This window comes from Sorex araneus, chromosome X (assembly GCF_027595985.1).
Source record: "Sorex araneus isolate mSorAra2 chromosome X, mSorAra2.pri, whole genome shotgun sequence".
NCBI lineage: Eukaryota > Metazoa > Chordata > Mammalia > Eulipotyphla > Soricidae > Sorex > Sorex araneus.
In genome coordinates this window covers 312,652,211-312,671,410 of record NC_073313.1, presented here as the reverse complement: position 1 = coordinate 312,671,410, position 19,200 = coordinate 312,652,211, and positions in this window count along the sequence as shown.

Genomic DNA, 19,200 nt, shown 5'->3' with positions numbered 1-19,200 from the left:
AAGGGGCACTGCAACCATAGAAGCAGAAATTAGAATATTGAAGCTACAAGCTAAAGACTACCTGGAGACTTCAGAAGCAGGTTTGGCAATCCTTCCTGTAACCTTCGGAACATAGTACTGAGGGACCTGAGCTTCACAGATGTATTCTAAAGAATAGAGGAGAAATTTCTGTTATTTTACTTCAAGCTTCTGATAAATATGCTGTAGTAGTCACTGGGACCTTATACAGTCCCTAAAAAGTAATGTAGAAAAACATTTCCTGGCCTGTGTTCTACTCCAACTTTTAGGGAAATTGTTTAGGATGCACTGCCATCTATAATTGATGCTAATTATTGAAAATTCACTTATTATCTCACTTGTATTTAATTAGTAGGACCTTAGAGAGGTTACCGATTGCTAGAATAATGATCAAGTCGGAAAAAGTGGTTTTTCTCCTTGAGATAGTTAATTTATAGTTTTGAAGCACCATTCATTACTTCTGTTCCTGGTTGATCCCAGTTCATTCTCCCTGTTTAAAGCAAGAGCACTTGGAGCTGGAGTGATAGCACAGCACATGCATTTGCCTTGCATGTGGCTGACCCGGGTTCTATTCCCAGCATCCCATATGGTTCCCTGAGCACCACCAGGGAGTAATTTCTGAGTGAACCAGGAGTAACCCCTGTGCATGGGTGTGACCCAAAAAGAAAAAAAAAAGAGTTAAAGCAAGAGTGCTTATTCTCACTTGGATTTCTTGACCTGTTTATAGTTCTTTGTGCTTGAATTTTCTAACATACATTATTCATAGTATATATATACGTATATATATTCACTACAATAATTCTTTATTTTTATTGAGCTTCCTGAGTGATGGTAAGGAGACCCTGGAACCCTCAGATTAGATACACGCAAGGAATGTTCTTTAACCTCTGTACTATATCTCTGGCCCTGTACTCATTCTTTATTAGTAGACTTGAATATAATAGAAGAAAAAAAAAGTGGTTTGGGGACTTGAGCACTGGGGAGATAGTACAGCAAGGAAGGTATTGCCTTTCATGCAGCTGACCTCGTTCAATCCCTGGTACAAAATTTAGTCTCCCAAGTCCTTCCAGGACTTGGACCCCCAAGTGAAGAGCAGGAGTGACCTCTGAGTCATGTGTGTTCCAAAACCAAAAAAAGTAAAAATCAACAGCAGAACAAAATGCACACATAATAGAAGAAACTAAAGATAAATTTTAATATCATCTACTGTTAAGTTAAAATTCATAAAACATTTAAATAATTTCAGTGTTCATTCTTATTTTGTTATTAAAAGTTCTTTATTAATTTTGTAGGGCTGGACTGATAGCACAGCAGGTAGGGTATTTTCCTTGCACATGGCCAACCCATGTTTGATTCCTCTGTCCCTCTCGGAGAGCCCGGCAAGCTACCGAGAGTATCGCGTCCACACAGCAGAGCCTGGCAAGCTACCCATGGTGTGTTCGATATGCCTAAAACAGTAACAACAAGTCTCACAATGGAGACGTTACTGGTGTCTACTGGAGCAAATTGATGAACAACAGAATGACAGTGCTACAGTGCTACAGGATATATCTTGTTCTTGCTCACATAACCATAACTATAGTTTAAGAACTAAGTAATCACTCAAGGCAAGTAGGGTTTTTTAATATTGCATAACTTTTATTTTATATTTGAATCTCATTATGATAATAATCATGGCTTGCTAGTCATTAATAAAAATTTTAAAGAAATTCTGTGCTAATATACTTCAAAGTTTACATGAAATAGTAACTACTTTAATAAGTAGGTCTACTACATGTAGACCTACTTATTAAACTTCCCCCCTATATTTTGTATAAACACTGTGGTTTTCAAACTTGTTCATGATGATTTGTTATAGGCATTCAATATTACAGCAAGTAGGCATTTAGTTAAGTTGTCTCATACTTTCAGCATAGCTCTTGTTTTTGTGCCACTGAATTTTCCAGATGAATCCTGATTTCTCCACACTGCCACCTGCACAAGAACTCTTTCTTACTCCTGTGAAATGACTAGAAACTAGTGTCTGAACAGGTGGTGGAAGTGTGCTCCTGCTACTTGGGGACTATTTAAGGAAAGACAGGGCTGAGAAACACGTCTCGTTGAAATCTCACATGAAGGCTAATCTTTCCAATAGTCTGTCATTCTCCATCTGTTCCCAGTATCCATTCTCAGTCTTTTGGAAGACTGCCCCCTAGAGTGGTTAGGACGTTTAGTTTAGTCCATGTTTCCAGTCCTTCACTGGTTTGGAAAGTGAGAGGGACTCACAGAAACTCAGTGGCTGACAGGTGAAGGAGGTCAGGCTCTCTCTCTCTCTCTCTCTCTCTCTCTCTCTCTCTCTCTCTCTCTCTCTCTCTCTCTCTCTCTCTCTCTCTCTCTCTCAGCCTCTGTCATAGGATCATTGTTAAAGGAGAAGCTGAATGTGTCGATGGGTCCTCCTTCATGAATTTATTACATCTGTCTTCATCCTTTGAGGAAAGGGGCAGTGCACATGACAACAACAAGCACCTTTTCTGCTGTAAGAAGGTGCTTGCATTCTTTGTTGATTTCTTTAACTCTACCCAACTTCTTTCTCTTTAATCCTTAAGAATGAATTTTTATTTTCCTATTGGCATGGTGACTAAGACTCTAATATAACTCATTATGTTCTCACATACCATCATTTTCTAACAGTCTAACAGTTTTATCAATTGGTAAGCATTGTCGTCCTTACAATGACAGCAACCATGTATTCAGTCTTTGATCAATAGTATGGCATACTATTTTGTTGAAGAAATGCTGCTTTTAGGTGTGATTATGCAAGCACATAAAGAGAACACATTGAGAAAATTAGTGACAAACTGAATTGGTTACAAGTAATGCATTTTTTCTAAGATTATTGGGGCTCAAAGCCTTTAAAGCTCATATTAAAAGGCATTTTCTGTAATTGTACTCTGTGCAATAAGAGTTTTATTATATAGCATGAACTCAGAGATACTTCTTTCAGTGTCTGCTCTGGATGCCCTTCAAGCGACCAAACTCTCTGATAACTCAAGGCAGTATAGTTACCTGAACTTTTGCCACTTAATTTCACTGCCTACTAAAGTAAGGAGCTCATTTTTTAAATCAAATTTATTGTTCATAAGTTAAGAACTTACAGAAAATTATGATGTTATTAGAGATTCTCATATACCACTAATCCACATTCTTCTATTAGCATCTTGCATTTGGTGTGATATATTTTCTATAATTCATGAGCATTTATGTACTGTTATTAACTAACGCCCATAATTTATTCAAATTTCCTTAACTATATCTAATATCCATTTAGGACCCCGTTAAGAGATCCGATAATATTTGATCTTTTGACTGCTCAAGAGCAGTGGATTTCAACCATTGGTCCTTAAATGTTGAAAGATTGAAAAGCATTGGTTTTGTCTCCTTGGTTATAACTGCCAATCTGTGAATTAGTATGCAAGACATGTACCAGTCTGTAGGTATAAAAATATTAACGGTGCTCTAGAATGTGAGTTTAGCTTTTGACTTTCTCAAATTTCCTTTTTTTTTCTTTATTCTCAGTTTTTTTCTTTTTTGATGACTGAGCTTTGAGAAGTATTGATTAAATTTTGCCCATTGGGACTTTTCTTCTTCTGATCATAATAAGACTGGGATTATAGGCTTGTGTGAAAAGTCCCACAAGATGGGACCAGGAACGGAGATCTGTTTAGTGATGAACGGAGATCCTTTTATCACTAAAACCGTATTCCGTCCCCTCCACAACTCCTCTCCACCCCCTCTTGTCTCTGGTGACTCAGCAGTCACATCCATAAGCCACCCCCGGTTTATCTTGGCATCAGCCACCATCCAGAACACACGTCCTTCTCTCCCAGAAAGGAACAACATGTTGCTCACCATAACCATGCCACCAGAGGGGGATGAGTGAGACTCCTCCCCATCCCAGGAGACCCAGCTCTGGCAGCCGAAAATCTCCAGAACCCAACTGCCTCCCTGCTCACACACACACACACACACACACACACACACACACACACACACACACATGCTGGAGTGATAGCCCAGCAGGTAGGGCATTTGCCTTGCATGCCGCCGACCCTGGTTCGATTCCTCTGTCCCTCTTAGAGAGCCTGGCAAGCTACCGAGAGTATCTCGCCCGCATATCAGAGCCTGGCAAGCTACCTGTGGCATATTCAACATGACAAAAACAGTAACAACAAGTCTCACTATGGAGACATTACTGATGCCCTCTTGAGCAAATCTATGAGCAATGGGAATAATCTTCATATATTTTCAGTTTTGCTTCGAGGCAAGGATTGGGGTTTGGGATAGAAACACCCAAAATATGGTGGTGGGAAGATATAATGGTGGTGCAATTGATGTTTAAACAGTAAATGTAAACAAATATTGTGAACTACTTTATAAAATAATTTTTTTAAAAAAAGAGTTCTATTACCAACATAATGATCAACAGTCATGTGACCTTAATCATCTGACTGAGGTAGTAATTCTTAGAGAAAGTCATTTTGTACAGTCCACACTAAGTAAGGAGGGGAAAGTTAGGCTCCATTCCTTGGGCACTGTGTATCCGCACAAATTATTTGGAATTTTATCTGCATGAAAAGTGTGTCTCTTCTTTATTATTCAACCAATAATCTTTCATCAGTGTGGATTCATAGACATTTATACTTCAGTGTATAATCCAATACTAATTTATATTTTCACTCAAATGATTTCTGTTTTGTTCTATTAGTTGCTCCTGTCCTTGTTTGGCATACATTCAATTTTATGGACTGAGAAAATTTTCTTGAGGATGTCCTTAACTTCTAGCACCATAATATATTACAGACTCATCTTTCCTGTTTCATCACTAAAACCAGTCATTTCTCCAAGGTGGAAGACTAGATTTTGTAAATTAATATTAAATATGAATAAATTTGAATAAATGTCCTTTACTTATGTCAACAAAGATTATGCCAAAACCATTGTGATTTGGAAGAGAGACTAGAGATAAAAATAAAAAACAATGTAATGGGAACTAAAGTACCACCTTGAAAACCAGTATCAGAAATCTGCATTTAAAATGTGTAATTGCTGGCCAGAGCTATAATATAGCAGGTAGGTGTTTGTCTTCAATGCAGCAGACCCAGGTTCGATCAATCCCTGGCATCCCATATGGTCTCCCAAGCACCGCAGTAATTCCTAAGTGCAGAGCCAGGAGTTAAGCCTGAAATCACCAGTATGATTCAAAAAGCAAAAAATAAATAAAAAATAAATCCAAAAAATAAACAGTAAGATCAGTTTTCCATTACTTATGTGTTTTAGGGATTTAATATGTCTTCGTGTTTCTTAAATATATATATTATAAAGCTAAAACCATTACCATCTTGAAAACCTCCAATTTTTAAGAAACTGACTTATGATTTTTTCTACTAATTTCAATGTCTGTACTTCCTTCTGTTAGTTTCTTTACTGTGAATTGATAATATAATTTTGTTTCTATTCATACTCCATTAGGGCTGGAGCTATACCATATCCGGTAGGGCATTTGCCTTGCACTCGGCCAACCTGGGTTCGATTCCTCTGCCCCTCTCAAAGAGCCCGGTAAGCTACCAAGAGTATCCCGCCCGCACGGCAGAGCTTGGCAAGCTACCTGTGGTGTATTCGATATGCCAAAAACAGTAACAACAATTCTCACAATGGAGATGTTACTGGTGCACGCTCAAGCAAATCGATGAGCAACGGGATGACAGTGCTACAGTGACTCATACTCCATTAGTTTTTGTTGGAAACTGAACATTTTAAATATTATAATGGGAAAACTCTGTATAACAGTTCTCTCCAGGGTGGTTGTTATCTATTGTTGTATGATATGTTTGCTTGGTGACTTTTTAATTACTAAGAAAATTTTCATAAAATCTCTCATCATTGCTATGGGTGATCTCTGAACTTCTTTTAATTTAAGTGGGTTATCAATTGTTGACAAAGATTTTCTTAAATGCCAAAAGTTTAAAAAAAAACTAAGGAAGAATATGAAAAAAAAAAACAGAAGAGATGAGGAGAAAGAGTAGAAGGGAAGAGTGTGGAGGAAAAATGAACGGAGACACTCACCCAGCCTGCAAAATGTCTCTAACATTTAGAAAGCCACTTTTATCTCTCTCTTAGCCTCCATTTTCTACTTGTGCAATTCAAATATCATGTGACGTTTTTGAGGTTTTCAGGTCTGAAGATTAACAACAACAACAACAACAAAATGTTTTCAGACCCTTTGTCAGAGTTTATCCTGGCCATGCATATGGCCTTCAGAATTCCCTGATATGGGGACTAGAGTGCTAGTACGGGGAAAGGGCACTTGAACTGACCCAAGTTCGATCCCTGGCACCACATATGGTCCTCTAGCCTCTCCAGGAGTGATCCTGAAGTACTGTGTGGTCAAAAAGACAAAAAACAAAAATTTTCCTGGTACATAGTAGAGTTTATTAAAACCTATGTTCAAACAAACCCAATTCCCTTCCTTTTTCACAGGCAAAATTTTAACTGACTTACTGTTTGCCCTCAAATGTTACATTTTTCCTGGGGGTGGGGGGAGACTTATTTTGTTGTGTTGGTGGCAACAGGGAACTGACTCCTGACTCCAGACCCTCACACGTACAAGGCATGTACTCCACCACATGGGTCACATGCCTGACCCCAAGAAGCTTTTTCTTTTACTTTTCATTGCATTCAAGGATCATCACCTGCAGCTGCATCTTTGCCTGGAGATAATTCCAACTGAGTCAGTCCCTTTGTCCTCAGGAAGCTCCCTAATAAGTCATTACAGGTGAACAACACATTGCCTAGGAAAACAGTCTGTTCTTTTCTTCCTGGACCATAAATTCACATTTGGAAGATAAATATTTAAAATTCAAGTCCATTACCAAGCTGGAGAGGAGGTTCAGGCAACAATAGATATAAATGCCCTCCTACAGCTTTTTGGTTGTCTTCTTTTAATTACATATTGGGGGGGAGGGGTGTTATTAGAGTTTGTGGGAAGAAATGAGTTTTAGAGTTCTCCACTTTATTATTTCCAATGATGTTATTCCTCCATTTGATGCCTGCATTTTGCAGGAAATAATTCAAAGGAAAAATTCTCACTCTATCTTTGATCCATACAACAATTATGAAGCAAATTACATAAACAAAAATTAAGATTTGTGTATTGCTATGATAGCCACATATAAATTTTTCACTCAAAACTATTCCATCAGCCTGAAGAGAGCAATGTAGTATATGCACTGCATGCAGGAGGCCTGGATTCAATTCCTTATTCTAAAAGAATCCTGAGCACCGTCAGAGTGAGCCCTGACCATAGAGCCAAGAATAACTCTTGAGTACAGCTGGGTATGTCCCTCAAAACTAAATGTAAAATAAAATAAAATATTTAATATTCACACTTAAATAGCACGTATCCAAAAATTAAGGCTAAGTTTGTGATAGTAATGGAGATATATGCACCTAATTATTTTAACCCCATCAATAGATAAATTGCATTTATTTGGTACTTTATATGTACCTGAATCCAGTAAATTTTGTGTGTTATTTGCTCTACTCAATCCTTTTTTGGGAGACATACCCTATACAATTAATAAAAAGATTTGTGTAGGCTAAAAATTCACTTAAAATCATATTGTGAGTATATGACAGAGTCAGAATTGAACTAGAACATTCTGATTCCATTGTAATTTTTAAGCATTAGACCACAAGAATGAAGTGGTTCTTTCTTATTTATGAGGCTTGATGAAGATAGTATGTACTATAGAGAACATATGTCTAATGGACTGTGAAGGTAAGTGGAAAGACAGCTCTAACCATAGGCTGAATGAAGATGGTACAGTCAGTGTTCTCTTGTCTTCATCTTATACTAATGGCCTGAGATCCAAAGCAATTCCACCGGTTTTCCCAAAACTGCAATCAAGAAATTCAGCTTCACTTTCCTCATTATCTAAATGCCCACATCAAAAGAGAGGTCTGACTCCTGAGAGATCAAAAGATCCAGGACCTCAACCACTAACTCTTGCACAAAATGGACCACAATAGACACTTTGCTATGCTATAGATTGTTATGCATTTTAAGGATTCCTGAGTCATATTAGACATAAATTAATTAATTAAAATATAAATGATCATTATTTTCAAATTTATGGTTTAATATTTAAAGATCAAATTACTTTTAAAATTAAAATGTGTAAGAAACATTTATGCTAGCCTGCCATTTACTTTTACATTTTAATTAATTAATTTATTTATTTAATTTTCATAAGATTCACGAAATCCCATTGATCATCGAGTTGCTCGAGCGGTCTCAGTAACCTCTCCATTCACATATCCCTGAGAATTTAGAAGCCTCTCTCTTCTCGGCCTTCCCAACAATGCCACATTGGAGGCTCTTTCAGGGTCAGAAGAATGAGATTCAGCTGGTTACTGGCTTTGGCATATAGATAGACCATGGGAACAATCATAAGATTGTTCACATTAATTGATTACATTCAATATTTCAACACCAATCCCACCACCATTACACCTTCCCACCACCGTTTTTCCTAATTTTCCCACCACCTTTCAAACCTGCCCAAAGGGGCAGATGCTGGATAATTTATTTTCTATTCCTTATTATGAATATCATGAGAGGTCACGCAGCTGCGAATGCAGCAGCACGCTTCTGGAATTCTAAAATTGTAAATGGTTGGGGTCCAGGGACAGGGAGCTAACCCATTTTGAGATTCCTTTGGGAGACTCTGGATCAAGGCCATTGATAAGCTGAGATGGCACCCGGAGGCAGATCATGGGCGTGACAGCCATGACCCCAAGTGGGCGGGGAGACGAGGAAGGGCTGGTTCTTCTAGGTTGCCCCCAGGTGGCCTGGAGTCTTAGTCCCTGAACCCTTGTACCTGGGTTTTTCTTCTGGAAGCTCGTGGCCACCAGGGTTTCAACTGGAGCTAACAAAGAGGGCACACCCACTCCATCTGTGGTGTCCCCATGCAATTGACTTGTTATGGAGTCAGGAGAGAGATCTCTGATGAGCTGCTGTCTACTGGGATTCACTGTGGTGTCTCGGGATCAAGGCCGTTCTACATTATATTTTTAAGGTGATTGTAAATTATGTTGGGGCTGGAGTGATAGTGCAGCGTGTAGGGCCACCTGGGTTTGATTCCTCCTCCCCTCTTAAAGAGCCAGGCAAGCTACTGAGAGTATATTGCCCACACGGCAGAGCCTGGCAAACTACCCATGGCGTACTCAATATGCCAAAAACAGTAACAAGTCTCATGATGGAGACGTTACTGATGCCCACTCGAGCAACTCGATGAGCAATGGGATGACAGTGACAGTGATAGTAAATTATGTTAAGGTGACACTAAGTAAAACTAGGGGAGCACTTTGCTCCAAAAGCAAATTTGTAATTATTATTTATTGAGTTTTTCCAACTAACACCCTCCAATAGTTACCTACTAAAGGAAGAAGAAAATCAGCAGTGGAGACAGCTATCAGCTACAATTCTTTATTTTTTTCATAAGTTTGATGCTGGGACTATGTGCATATTTTATATTATTAATTTCAGAAAACTAAAATACATATCAAAATCAATCCCTAAAAGTGAAAAACAAATAAATAAACCTGAGCATCTATTTATAGCTTACCTATTCAGAGAGGAACTATATTAAAGTTTAAAATAAAAATATTAACTGTGTATGTCCATGGTAAACTACCTGAAAAGACAAAAATAAACCTTTGTACCATTCTTTCTCATTATTATTTTTTATATATTTCTATTGAATCACCATGTCACCGTGAGATAGTTACAAAGTTTTCATGTTTAAGTTTCATTCATATAATGTTCCACCACTCGTGCCCCCACCAGTGTACACTTCCCATCACCAACATCCCCCATATCCCTCTCCATCTCTCTCTCCTTGTGGGCATTATCATTTGGAATACAGATTCTAAGAGGCCATCATGTTTGGGTTTTACCCACATCTCCAATTACACACATCTCCAATCCAGATTACACACACCTTCCAACCATTATTGTCATAATAGCTCCTTCTCTATCCCAACTACCCTCTACCCCAGCCCTTGAGGGAGGCTTCTAACCATGGACTTCTTGTCCTGACCCTTGTTTCTACTGTCTTTTGGTGTTAGTCTCTTACTATGTTTTGTTTCCTTTTATATTTTTATATCCCACCAATGAATGCAGTCATTCTATGTCTGTCCATCTCCTTCTGACTTATTTCACTTAGCATGATACTCTCCACTTCCATCCATTTATAAGCAAATTTTATGACTTCATTTTTCTAAGGGCTGTATAGTATTCCACTGGGTAAATAAGCTATAGTTTCTTTAATCAGTCGTCTGTTCTTGGGCAGTTTGTTCCCAGTTCTGGCTATTGTGAACAGTGCAACAACAAACATAATAGGCAGGTGTTGTTTTTGCTGTTTATTTTTGCAGCCTGGGGATATATTCCAAGAAGAGGTATTGCTGGGTCATATGGAAAATCAATTTCTAGGTTTTGGAAAAATGTCCATTTTGTTTTCCAGAAAGGCTGGACCAATTGGCATTCCCACCAACAGTGAAGATTCCCTTTCTACCTGCATCTGCTACACTACTGGTTATTCTTATGCTTTTTGATGTGTGCCAGTCTCTGTGATGTAAGGTGATATCTTGTTGTTTTGATTTACATATAGATCATTTTTTGATGAGCTTTTTGGGCATTCTTTTTCTTTCAGAAATTTTCTATTTGCTTCTTCTCCCCATTGTTTGATGTGGTTGGAGTTTTTTTTCTTGTAAAATTCTACCAGTACCTTATATATCATGGATATTAACCCCTTATCTGATGACTATTGGGTAAATATTTTTCCCCATCCATGGGCTGTCTCTGTTTTTTTTTAGGTTTTGCACCATTGAATCATTTTGGTGATGACAGTAGTGCAGTGTTTTTCCATTATGTGTTTTGTAAGATAAATTTTATAAACTGTATTGTTACTGTTAACTGACATTTTCAGTTATGTTTGAAAGAAGACAAGATTGATGAAAGCCAAAACCAGGGTTTGAAATGGAATTAACAAAATCTAGTTGCAGCCTTCAAATAACATTTGCACCAAAGACAGTAGAACAACTTGAAAAATTAACGTTTTTCACTCCACAGATAAACCTGAAATATCTTCTTTTAAATTTTTCAATTTTAGTTTCATAAAGTCCCTCACAATAGTTGATTACATTCAATATTTCAACACCAATCCCATTACCATTACACCTTCCCACCACCATTTTTTCAAATTTTCCCACCACCACTCACGACTGCTCACGGGTAGATACTAAATAATTTATTATGTATTGCTTGTTAGGAATTAGTACAAAATGTCACATGACCATGAAAGTGGCCACACGTTCCTGTAATTCTAAAATTTTAAATAATTGGGGTCCAGAGACATCTCTGCAGTATGCCCCTGTCTTCCAAGATTCATTTGTGCATCTCTGGATCATGGCCATTAAAGCACTTAAATGGCACCTGGAGGTAGTACATGGGCACTGAAGAGTGGGGAGAAGGGTGGAGGTGGCCAGATCTGTGATGTTTGGAGTTTTCAGTCACTGATCCTGCACACCTGGGTTTTTTGACTGGAAGAATGGAACAAACTGAGACATGGAGAGCAGAATGGAGGAGGATGGAGTCACATTCTCATAGTCCATACATATTCTTATGACAAATTATATTTTAACTGAGTGTACCAGTGTTTGATAAAATAAGTTCATATTGCTTTAGCAGTCATGCAAAATAACTATGCGCTATGTAAATATAAACAAAAAATAGAACTCAATGGAAAATAGAGAAATGCAGGGATATTTTGGAAATATGTCAGAAATTAAAATAGAAAGTAATACACAGTAGTTTTCCCATTTTACAGTTTCTGGCCTGAGAATGGGACAACACTCAGCTCTTACAGTGGCTAAAACTTCGCTTATTTCTGGTCTTCAAAAAGAATAAGAAAGTTTAAAAAAACTAGAAAAATTGAATATTTAATATAGTGCTTCCATAATTGTTATCTTAGTCTAACTAACTAGAAAACGAAAGTGATGAGGTTCTAACAAATTTTATTTATACACACTATGCCTAAGTATCGAAGCCGGGTAGGCCATGTGTGAGGCAAATTCCCTACCCACTGTGTAATCGCTCCAGCCCACAAATGAATAATATAAGAAAATTCATTGGGAAACCTAGTTTGGAAACTTTAGATCTATAAGTGGAGAGGTAGATATGTGGATTAACAGAATTAAAGTGTTGTCTTACTTATTGAAAGAGTGTTATGTACAGCAGGAGTAATAGTACAGCAGGTAGGGCATTTGCCTAACAGTAGAGTGGAATTCTAGAATGCAGAGAGAAGAGACAGCTTAAGAGAATTGGTGATGTGTTAGGTAGGTCTGTATGCTATGACCGTGATGTATGCTATGACTATAAGAAGTAAATATATTCGATATGCCAAAAACAGTAATAAGTCTCACAATGGAGACGTTACTGGTGCCCGCTCAAGCAAATTGATGAACAAAGGGATGACAGTGCTACAGTGCCTAAGTATTTCAGTGTCCTCTAAACTACAAATGCACAAATCAAAATAAGGCATCCCAATAGGGGGGAAAAAAAGCAATTGAGCAGAAGTCTGAGCTCCGTTTAAGAGACAGACTTCACCAAGAGAGTCCTATTCTGCAGATGGTCTTTTCCTCTTGCAGTCTCATTTCAATGAGCACCATTAGGACAATTGCTTTAAAGGGGAACAATGGTATAGCAGGAACAATGGTATAGTCTAACAGGTAGTTAATTTGCTTTACACCTGGGTTCAATCCAAGGCACCATATGGTTCCCAGTTCATGAGATAAAATAGTAAAAACTGAAGAGTCTGAATTAAGTGTGAATCTGCTCAAATATCTATATCAAAAACCAATTAATAGGAGCCACAGTAAACAGTCAAATGTTAAAATTCCATGACATAGTAATAAGAAAAATCTATGCTGTGGAAAACTTTTTAAACTACTCAGATCCTTTGGCATAAAATTAATGTAGGAGAAATCAAAAGACTCAAGCAATCAAAATGTGGAGGAGCTCATTTGGATTCCAACTTTAAGAAAATTTAAATATCTAATTATGGAAATGAGAAAACATTGAATACATAATACCAAAGTTTATTGCTTTTAATGGTAAGCTAATGGCCCTATGATTTGGAAACTCAGGTACATTTGTATATATTTTAAATGAGGTTTAAAAATTCTCATCATTGCCTCAAATGTTCCTGCTTAAGGTCACATATATCTTAACTCATTTTAAAACAATGTAATAAAGGCTAAAATTTATATGAGTCACTATAAATAGAAGAAAATAACTTTGCAATCCATTTTAAAAACATTTTCTTGATAGTCTTTGGTAATTGAAGACCATATATTTTAGCCCTCATTTCCTTGAAATTATTCTCTGTGTTTTGATATCTGCTATTAAAAATTTAGATGGGGGAGGTAGTTTAAATGATAGTACAGTGATAGTACAGCTGAGCTGACCCAGGTTCAATTTCCAGCATCTACATGATTCCCTCAGCCTGCCAGGAGTGACTCCTGAGTACAGAGCCAATATTAAACTTGGAGCACAGCCAGGTGTGACCCAAAGCAAAACAAAAGAAAATTTTATAGGAGTATAAATGTTAATAGCCTCTAAGAACTGTATTTTTTTCACTGCAATCCTTCCAGTACTGGTCATCTCTAGAAATTTTTTATGTAGTCCACTCTCACTTTTATATATCACTGTCATATCTCACTATCATTTTGATTTTTATTTCCTTAATAATCAGTGTTTCTGAATTCACTTTTTCATATGCCTGAGAACTAAAGGTTAGGATAGATAGAATGAAGGAAAAGATGGGGAAAATCATGACACTGAAATCCAGAAAACTGGCACTGGTATGGAAAACCATTGATTGAAGGAAAGGTCCTGGATTATTCATCTCTGTTTGACCCTTAAAAATGTAGCTTGTAGCTATAGCTCTCCACTTAAATTCCTTATACATACTTCTACCTCGGAGGCATCTTACCTTAACATATCTAAAACTGAGTTCCACCAAAGACTAACTTTGCTGCTCATGGAGTTTTTTTTTTTCTTCCTCCTTACTTAGGAACCCTTCCCCCCCCTCACTATCACAGATCTGCATCCCTAACCCTTTCATTTATTTCAAGCCTTTCAAATGAAGACTTTAGCATCGTCTTTCATTTTTAATTCCTCTAAAACCCTATGTTCAATGCATCAGCAAATTCTGAAACTTTCTGTGTAAAAAATTTACACAATTCCCTGGACTTTGACCATTTCTATGGTAAGTTTCATATGACCATCATCTCTTCTCGGAATCATACGTAAAATTTCTCCCTATTTATGTCACTGATTTGCTTCATTTTGCTCCCAAGACAGCAGTCGCAGTAAGTCTGTTATAACATTCCTCTGCTTAAAACTCACAATTTGGGGGAGTATGTTTGACATGAGTACTGAGTTCTTGTTCTTCATGTTCTTGCATGATGTGACAAACTGTCTTACCTGTTCTATATCATATTTTATCATGTCATAGATCATTTCATTAACTTGTTTAGTAGGCAATTAAATAGGTAAATAATCACTGTATCACTGTCATCCTGTCATTCATCGATTTATTCAAGCGGGCACCAGTAACGCCTCGATTCCTCCCAGCCCTGAGATTTTAGCAGCCTCTCCTTACTCGTCTTTCCCAATGCATATTGGAGACTCTTTCAGGGTCAGGGGAATGAAACCCATTATCATTATTGTTACTGTTTTTGGCATATCGAATACACCACGGGTAGCTTGCCAGGCTTTGCTGTTCAGACGGGATACTCTCAGTAGCTTGCTGGGCTCTTTGAGAGGGATGGAGGAATCGAACCTGGGTCAGCTATGTGCAAGGCAAACACCCTACCCACTGTGCTATCACTCCAGCCCCCGAGTAAATAATACCATAGTAAGTAATAAAAATACCATAGTAAATAATTCCATGGTATAAATATTGATAATGATCTCTTCCCATAGATGAATTCCTAATTGTATTTGCTGCTTGCTCAGAAAATGTTGACCTTGTTCTGAGGCCTTTTGTAATATTAGTCACTGTTAATTCAAGTTTTCATGATGGGCCCTTGTATTAATTCTGTGAGAGTAGAGGGCATACGGAAAACATCTCTTATAAATTGTCCCCTTGATTCCTTTAATCTAGTCACACACTCTGTCCTGCATGATCGGCACTCTTCAGTCTCAAAAACTTCTTCTGGATAAAACAGTAAACAGATAAACACTCTGTCAAATAAGATTGATCTCCTGATATCATAAAAGCAAAGGTAGAAGAGCATAATAAACATAAAAAGAGCTATTTCTTTCAGTTTCATGCTCACTTTGACTAATATCTCTTGGTTTCCTCCATTAATTTAATTTAATTTCCTAAATTAAGTATAGTTTCAGAATTGTGTTTAAATCTAGAATCATGGAATTTTCAGGGACACAAATTAATCACTTGAAAGACAAATTAAAGTTGAGGCCCAGAAATTTTGGAGGAAGCCTGAGCAAATATAGCTCATTTCAAATGACTTAATTGTTTTCATATAACTGTTTAAAGGAAATTGTCACTTTTATTGGTCTAGAGCAGTTTAATATTCACAATGTCATGTGGCTCCCACTGACATTCTATATATTTAGAAACATTTCAAAGATAAAAATGTTACAAAATCTGTGATAACGTCCGTCCTTTCTTTAGAATTAAGAGATTTTAGCAAAGAAATGAGTACTGTGATCACACATTTGTCAGATTTAGACTTCAAATTTAGTCAATGAATCTAACTTAGCACCTATAATGATGCAGCTGCATGCTATAGATAGAAGATTCAAGCAATAAATGGGAGATACCAGAACTGAAAAATATGATCAGCAGGGCTGGAGAGTAGGAGAACACATGCCCTACTTGTGAAAGACCCTCAATTTGATTGTGTGCCACATTGTGACCCCACCCCTGACTCTAGTACCAACAGCAGAGATCCTCTTGGCAACCAAGCACCAGAGTGTGACTCCTATAAAAATAAAATGTCGTAAATATATCATCACAACTTCATAACAATTATTTTCCCTTCAATCAATGAACAGTCAATAAAATGCAATAGGTTAAATTGTATCATCTACATGCTAGGAACTCAATCTATACCTCTTCGACCTAGGGACAAAAGGAGACAGGCAGATGTTTCTAGATATGGAGGTAAATATTGAGCTTAATCTTCAATTTAAAAAATTCAGATGGAGAAAGTACTTGAGCAAGTACAGATCCTCTTCTATAGCACTCACTGAGCTCTTGCTACAACAGAGCGGTCACTAGGATCAGAGCAGTGGACAGATTTCTTAACTTACTTTGCATTCAAATGTAGCCACAAAACCAGTTACCTCCAGAGGAGCACGGGAGTAATTAATATACATCATTGATGAATCGGATTCTTTAATACAGAGGTGTATCTTGTAGTTGCTATTTCCTCACAGGACATCTATAACTATGAACTTCAAGATCCCAGGATGATTTAACAGGATAGAAAATTCCAGAACTCCTGGATTATTACATGTCTGTGTCACCTGCCAGCTAGAAACACATAAGGAGTAGTATCACTCATGAAAAATAAGCTTTACTAAAGTTAAGCCTCTGAACACAGAATTTTTCATTCCTGAAATACTTGGTAGTAGTCTACATAAAGCACTATAGACAAAGTGAGAAAAGCATTAATGTATCAAAGCAAAGGAGAATGACCAGACTTCTAAGACCAGAAAGATGGGATGGACACTCATTTTCTTTCTTCCTCTAAGTGTACCTAAAAACAGAGGAATTATTTTAAAACATTAAAATACAGTTTAACAGAAGACAAACTAACTAGGAATAGAAGAATCCAGGACATAAGATAACATTGAGGCCCTAGGAGTTTCTTCCAGCCTCAAGTACTTTTAACTGTATTGTAAAGAAGCCCGAAACCCAGAAATTACAATGGATAAAGAAAATATATTATTTTAATAAAAATCAAGTCAAAAGACCCAATAATAAAAATTGTAGAAAAATAGATGTACTTAGTCAATAGAACTATCAGGTAAAATGTACTTAACTTCTCTGCTTACCCAGACTATGTCACTTGGGTCCAGAGACACAGTACAGAAGCAGTACAGATGCAGTACAGTACACAGTGCAAAGATGTAAAAAACTAAGGCATGCCGAGGGGCACGCACTCGAGGGCTCTCCGGGCGGCTTTGTCTCACCACCCGCATTTGGTGCCCCAGAACCACTGTGTGTGCTGTTGGTCAAGGGCAGGCAACGGAAGGAAGAAGGCCAAACTGGTTGCTCAATCAGTTTATTTCATTCTCTCTCTCTGCTTCTCTCCCGGCTCTGGATCTCTCTCTGGATCTCTGGATCTGGCCCCACAACCCACTCTTACAGCCTAGTTAAATCTCCCCAGCATGAGGGGGTTGGGGTCTACACGTAGATGTGGTCACAATCAATAGGGTAAGGTTCCTTTCCCTTAGGGAATGTTTCTCCTAGGACTTAATTATCTTTCAGCAGGAGGATCCACCCAAGGGCAGAGTCCCAAGAGTGTGTTTCTCTTCTCCTCAGCCAGCAAACATATAAGAATTCATAATATTAATCATTTTGTATGGACACAATAAGAGATGCATTAAAGCTTATAGAATTGCTCTCCTGGGGCCATCTCAATCCCAGACTACAGTGCTCAGGCCAGATCAGTCTTTCCTATCCCTAGCAGGGTCCTAGTCTCATCATTACTTTTGGATCATGACAGTATTTGTCTATGATCAAGCTCTTAACTTATAGTTAAGAATTAGGCACTTTGGCCAGGCCCATCTCTATGCCAGGGTAGCACATAACTCACCAGTTGCCCTGGATCCGTCCCTTCCCTCGTCGAGACCCTGCTTTTGGGGTGCTAGGAACTGAGGGCAACTGAGGCTTAAGTGGAGAAAGCAGATGCCCGGGAGGGAATAATATTCGAAGCCAATTAAGCCCCAAGTTACAAAAACATAATATTGTCTTCTTGTGTCTATACAAAAAAGACATTGCTTTAAAGTAAATTATTCAAAGGGCATAAAGAGGGGAGAAAGGCAATTTTATAATATTCAGTGTCCTAGGAAGGTCTGCCCTTACAAATTAGCAGAGTCAGATTAAGGGAAAGCCTCAGATTAATTGTTTTGGGGAAGAGAGCATAGAGAAGTGATTATAGCTAAACAAAGGGATGGGAGAGATTTGGGAACACCTTGATGGGTGAGACTGGGGTAAGTCTAAATTCCGGGAAAAACCGGGACAAGCTACTCATGGCAAAGGGGGAGAGGACAAAGTAATGTCATCCTACACAAAGGCACTTGCTTTGTACTCATCTAACTCCAGTATGAATATGGTTTCTACAGTACTCTTGAGTGAACCTTCAGCACAGAGCCAGTAAGGAGTAGACCCTAAGCACCACCGAAACTACTTCAAATCCCCACCTCCTTACCCCCATATCCTAAAAAATGAAAGCCAATATATCAATAAAGATCAAATGAGAACTCTGGCTTTTCTCAGATATCTAATAGTATCCCATTTTTCTCCTGGGAAAGGAAACATAACTTTTTTTTAAGATTACATAAAATTGGGGCTGGAGCAATAGCACAGAGGGTAGGGCATTTGCCTTACATGCAGCCAACCGGGGTTCGATTCCTCTGTCCCTCTCAGAGGGCCTGGCAAGCTACCGAGAGTATTCTCTCCACATGGCAGAGCCTAGAAATCTAGATGTGGCATATTCGATATGTCAAAAATAGTAACAACAAGTCTCACAATGGAGATGTTACTGGTGCCCTTCAAGCAAATGGATGAACCACAGGATGACAGTGCTACAGTGCTACTTTAGTGAAATTAAGTATATGTACAGTGCTACAGACAGTGCCACATAAAATCAAGTCTCATGACATCATGACCCAAATTTTAAACACTTAAGAACTGAAAATTAGTTGCTTCTTTGGGGGTAACCCAGAGGAGTCCCCTCTCCACCCCAACAGAACCAGCCCCGGCAGCCAAAAACCTCCAGAACTCAACCACCATCATGCTCAGGGCCACGCACCACAGACTT